Here is a 5,519-nt window from a genome sequence, read left to right as displayed (position 1 = left end):
AATGTAAATAGCAGATTCTCTGTGTTTGGTGGGCCTCCTAAACGCTGGTTGCTTATTACGCCTACACACAAGACAGGAACAAAATATTGAAAATTGTTACACAGAAAACAATTGTTGATGAGAGACAGTACAGTAAAAGGCTAACTCAGAATAGTATAGTGTGTGAAGAAAAACAGAATTTCTAAATCCTTGTCAGGTACATAATGTAGTACCTATTTTACATTATGTTCCCTGGATCCTTTCTCATAGGAGAGGGTGACATTTCTGTCAGTTGTTATGAAAAAAAGTATGAAGAAAATGTTACCAAGGGAGGGAGATTCAGGGCTGGTGACAAGTTTTGGAGGCTTTTGGACAAATTCACCTAAGAGGGTCTCTGTCACTATCTAGGGGTAGAGGCATGACTGGTAGAGGTAAAGGGGATTTTGATATGCACCTCAGAGAGGGCTCAGCATTGTCAGATATAGTGCCCATGGCCCTTTCATGAGGGCAAGCCCTGCATCAAACATGTACCAAAATGGCAGCATTGGCCCACAGGAAGGTGGAGGAGAAAAGGGAAGGGGAGGTAGGCCATTAAACCAGGCTGAGTTCTGGTGCCTGACTCAGATAACCTTAAGTACTAGCCATGGGAGAATTCTCTGCTAAGTAACTAAGTTGTCTCTAAAGCATACATTTGGTGCACTTTTGATCTTATCTTGTAATTAATGAAAATCACAAGTGTCATTAGGTAAAGACCATTATCATATTAGGTTCTCAAAACATTTAACTAAAAAATAATAAGATGGGCCAGTAAGCAATGATATATGTCTTTTATTGCATATAATAATTGTTACATACCTGATTAGCAATAATATAACATTTGTCCAAAATTGTGTCTCCCTAAAAGAGCTGCTATATCATACTTTAGAAGAGTAGTTTCTTACATGGAAGGCCAGACCAAAGAAAACAGGTTGCACAAACATTTGATCAAAGTCAAGTAGCATGTATTTTCATTATAAAGTTTCTCCAGGCAACAGATAGTATCCAGAGATGATGTAAAGTCATGTCATAATAGGGACATACTAGAGAAAGCATAGTCCTAATGTAGTGGCATCATAATGCATGGCCTGAGATGAGATGACAGAGCACCAGTATTCAGGGAAATAGCTTTCAGGAAGAAGGCTAGACTGAACCCCTTTCCCTGATATGCAAATTTTCTGGGTCTAAGGAATTTCCCCTTCATGTAGGAACATTACAATAAGCACCCCGCACCTGTTGTCTAAAGTAGTTTAGTTCAGAAAATGTTTTTCACTTGATTCTGCTGAAATCGGCCTTGAGATATCTGCATTACAGATAAATATATAATCCAACTGGAAATTGCATTCCAATCCTCAAGGAAGTTCAGGAGTGTTGGATCCAGTCTGTCCACTGCAAAAAGTGGACTGAACAAATTTCTCCTTCATCCCTAGCAAATATCTGTCATAATCAGAGGTATTGTTACATGTTTATAAGTAGACTGAAGACACCACACCCTTCAGAAACAAGCACTATTATCAGGCACTGGTAACATTCAGCTGGATGAATGGGTCTCTGCTAGGGGTATCTATTTTGTATTTTTTTGGTTGTTTTTAAATATATCAGGTTTTTGTGTTGTTTTGAACAGCTTTGAAGCTGTTTTTATTGTACATCACCTTGAGATGTGCGTGTAGAAGGCTATTGTTGTTGTTGTTAATAATAATAATACAATGCTGGGAAAGGAACAGAGTCAGAGGGTGATGGGGAGGGATGTGATGTTTAAACTACGGACCATTATCAAGGCTCTTCAGCCACAACAGACATAACTATCTCAGTGCAAATCTGTACACCTACTGTTTAGTGGCTCAAATCCTCACTCAGTCATAAAGTTCATTTTGGTGACCTTGGTCTAGTTATTTTCTTACAGCCTAGCCTACATCACATGGTTATTGTGAGAATAAATGTGATCCAAGTACACCACCTTGAGATCCTTGTAAGAAAAGTGGAATCTTATTTTACTTTTGCAAAATGTATCAAAGCAGTGTACAACAATTTAAAGCAATGTTAACTACATAAGAAATATACACATCATATAGCAGACAAAGAATAAACAACAAAAAGTAGATGAGCTGGTGATATAAATGTAATTTCGATAAATTAAATTAAAATAAATGTGATGTAGCTAGATGAACCTGCCCACTTGCGTGATACACGTGCATGCTTGTTTGTTGGTGAAGCTAATTCAGCTATGCGCATGTTTTACAAATGTGATTACAATGTTATTCAATATTTTTAGAATTACACTCTGCTAATTTCTAAATATGCCCACACAATCAGCATACTTTGGATTTAAAGCTACAGAACTAAGAATGGCGATAAATCAAAAAGGTTAAAAGTTCACAATTTTAGGACTGAAAACAACAGGAATATAGAGATAAAAATTCAAAAAATGACAGAATAAAAGTAATCAATATACTGTATAACCAAATTATTATACTTGCCTTTATAGGCTGCCTATATAGGGCTTATTGGACTTACCTTCACTCTTAAAGAAAAATCAAATTTCACCTGATGCAGAAGATAGCTGAGGATAGGCTGGCTGATAAAGTTAGATTGGTAAAGCTGGCAAGTTGCCCTGGCATTCCATGGTATATCCCTAGAAATGTCAAGCTCCTTTTAGACTTTCATGACGCCAACTGGCAGATGACCTCTGTTCTTGTCAGGTCCTTATTGAGCTGGTCAGGAGCAAATAGTGGTACAACAAGTAACAAAGGTTTGAACAATAAACTGGCCTCCCCTACACCAGCAGGTTCTGAGGTAATAGTACCTTATTAGCATATTTGAGTCAAATAAAGGAATCATTACCGACTTTGCCTTGCAACTTTTTCTATTGCTGTTAGATGAGGTGTTTTCCCTAAGATGAAAAGCAAAATCCCAGGGCACAAAACTATTTCCTGACATAAAATTTAAAATATTTAAAATATGCTGGCACTGTATCTTCATAAGGCATATCAAATTTAGTGATGAGCGCTAAATTTTGTCAAAAAAGAAAAACAGCAAAAAAAAAAGTAAGCAGGAATTACAGGGAGAAAATGAAGATAAAATAGTAATCACATTAAAAAAATAGTTTTAGAAGAGTATAGAACCTCAAATGCACATTATGCTATTTGGAAAGCTCATCTGAGGTTCAAAAGGCAGATCTGAAAAACAGTCAGCACTGCTGCGATACCATCTTGTCTTTATACTGTCCTTGATTATTGCATTGCAGATTCCTATGGATTACATGCCACTAGAAATTTAGGACAATTTCTTATAGATCAGGGGTCTGGCTAGAGTTTCCCTGCTGAACTCAGAAAACTATGGTTGTATACACATCATACATTTAAATCACATTTAAAGCACACACCCCCAAGAATCCTGGGAACTGTAGTTTATACCACACAGAGCTACAATTCCTATTACTTTTAACAAACTGCAGCTCCCAGGATTCTTTTTTTGGGTGTATGTGTGTATGCTTTAAATGTATGGTGTGCACACAGCCTATGTCTATATTTAATTGTGCAGCCAATCTGTTAATTAGTCAGAGTTTCTGGTGGCCTTTTGGATATATTATAGATTAACATCCTGCCCCAGGTCTCTCAAACGTCATGGAATTTACAGAGGATTTAAAAAATATTCTTCTGTTGTGCTTTGTTTTTGGTTAGCCATTGTTCATGTTTTATTTTTTGTTTTAGGCATAACCGGTGTTCCCATCTAACTGACAAAATAGGACATCTTTTGTACGAATTGACTGCCTTTAGTTTTGTCCAAGATAGGTCTCTAATCTCAAGCCATTAGTTCCAAAAAGCAACACTCTCACTTTCTTTTCTGTCTTCCGTTATTTTCTCAACTAAGATTCCAAAACATATACATAATAGGTAAGCAAGGAATTGCTTGATTCATTTGGGTAGTCAGCTATATGGTATATATGGCTATAGATGACAATCAAGAAAATAGTGTAGAAAAACAATGATCCAACATGGATTAATGAACCCTCATTCAGGATGTGAAGCTTGCAGAGCTTGGAAGATTACGTTTAAAAAGTAATAAATTATAGTTACAATTACATGACCCCCAAAAGCAGTAATTACCGGTACAATTACAATTGCTCTGAAAATAACATTACTTTTTCTCAAAAGTAATCACTACAATTACATTTCAGTTGCTTTTTTTAAAAAACGCCTGCAAGGTGCTGGCCTTGGCTGCTGCACATCTAAGTAGCCTAAAACAACATTAAAAATAGACATACACATACAGAGGTAGTAGAATAATTGTTGTCATATTTCACATCCACAGTTCTTTATCTCCATTCTGCTGCTGCCTCCTTCTCCTCCTTTATCCATGTTCTTGCCCTCTGGCTCCTTTTCCCCTCCACTCCATTCTTCACCACCACCATCCATTTTTTAAAACAATTGTTTTCTCCACCCCGTCTCACTCTCCACCTCCTCCCTCGTCGCCTCCAACCCACCCACAGAGCATGAGGGAAGAGCGACACGGCACAGAAGCCCAGTTTGAGGCACATGATTTTCATCCACAAATCGGAGGAGCAGAAGACTTCCCCTGCTTCCCCTCTCAAGTAATGCCCAAAAGTAATGCTGGAAACATTACAATTACTCCACAAACGTAATAAAATTACTCCTAGTTCTATTACAATCAAAATGTAAAGGAATTACCCTCTCGTTCCTCAAAAATGTAATGAATTACAAGTACTTTGTTACTTGTAACTAATTATTTCCAAACTCTGGAAGCTTGATGGTATGATATACACTGCATAACTACAAATATACTGAATCCATGACTAACCAGTAACACTAGAACTAGGTATATGTGCCATCTTTTTTTGTGGGAGGGGAGAAAGAGATTTGCAGGTCCCAAGGTGGAAGTGATCCCCCAGGCAATAGAAGACTACACTTGTTGGGATTTACATGGGCTTATATCCTCCACACACAATATGCAATTAATGTAAATGACACCTGGCGTTATGGTCAATAAGATTTGATGTGGTGATGGGACTTGAGAAATGATTTGGAACTGACTTTTTTTTAAAGTAAGAGAATGTACTGACATTACTGATGAATGCACAACAAAAGATTGGTGGAAGAATGGTTGTTGTTGATAATAATAATAATAATAATTTTAATGTAATCTGTAACAAGGGGAAACAAGACTAAAATTTTCACTAATCAGTAGACTTTTTAAAAATTATCTCAGGCAGATTTGACCAAGTTCTTGATAATACATTTCTTAAATATTCTGATCAAGCATATGGAAATTCTTGAGAATAAATTTTTAAGAAACCTCAATCAACTACCTTCTGTTTTCACAGCTTTCTCTGACAGCTGAGTTGAAGAGTTCATTACGTTCATGATTTTCACAATTGCACTGGACAGCTTTTGGATGATAAATTTTTTAGCCCTAGCCATTTTCCATAAGATTTGAACTAGTGACAAATGAAAGGTTAGACACCCATTAGCAAAACCCTTAGTCAT

This window comes from Rhineura floridana, chromosome 2 (assembly GCF_030035675.1).
Source record: "Rhineura floridana isolate rRhiFlo1 chromosome 2, rRhiFlo1.hap2, whole genome shotgun sequence".
Classification (NCBI taxonomy): Eukaryota; Metazoa; Chordata; class Lepidosauria; order Squamata; family Rhineuridae; genus Rhineura; species Rhineura floridana.
This window is presented reverse-complemented; position numbering follows the sequence as displayed.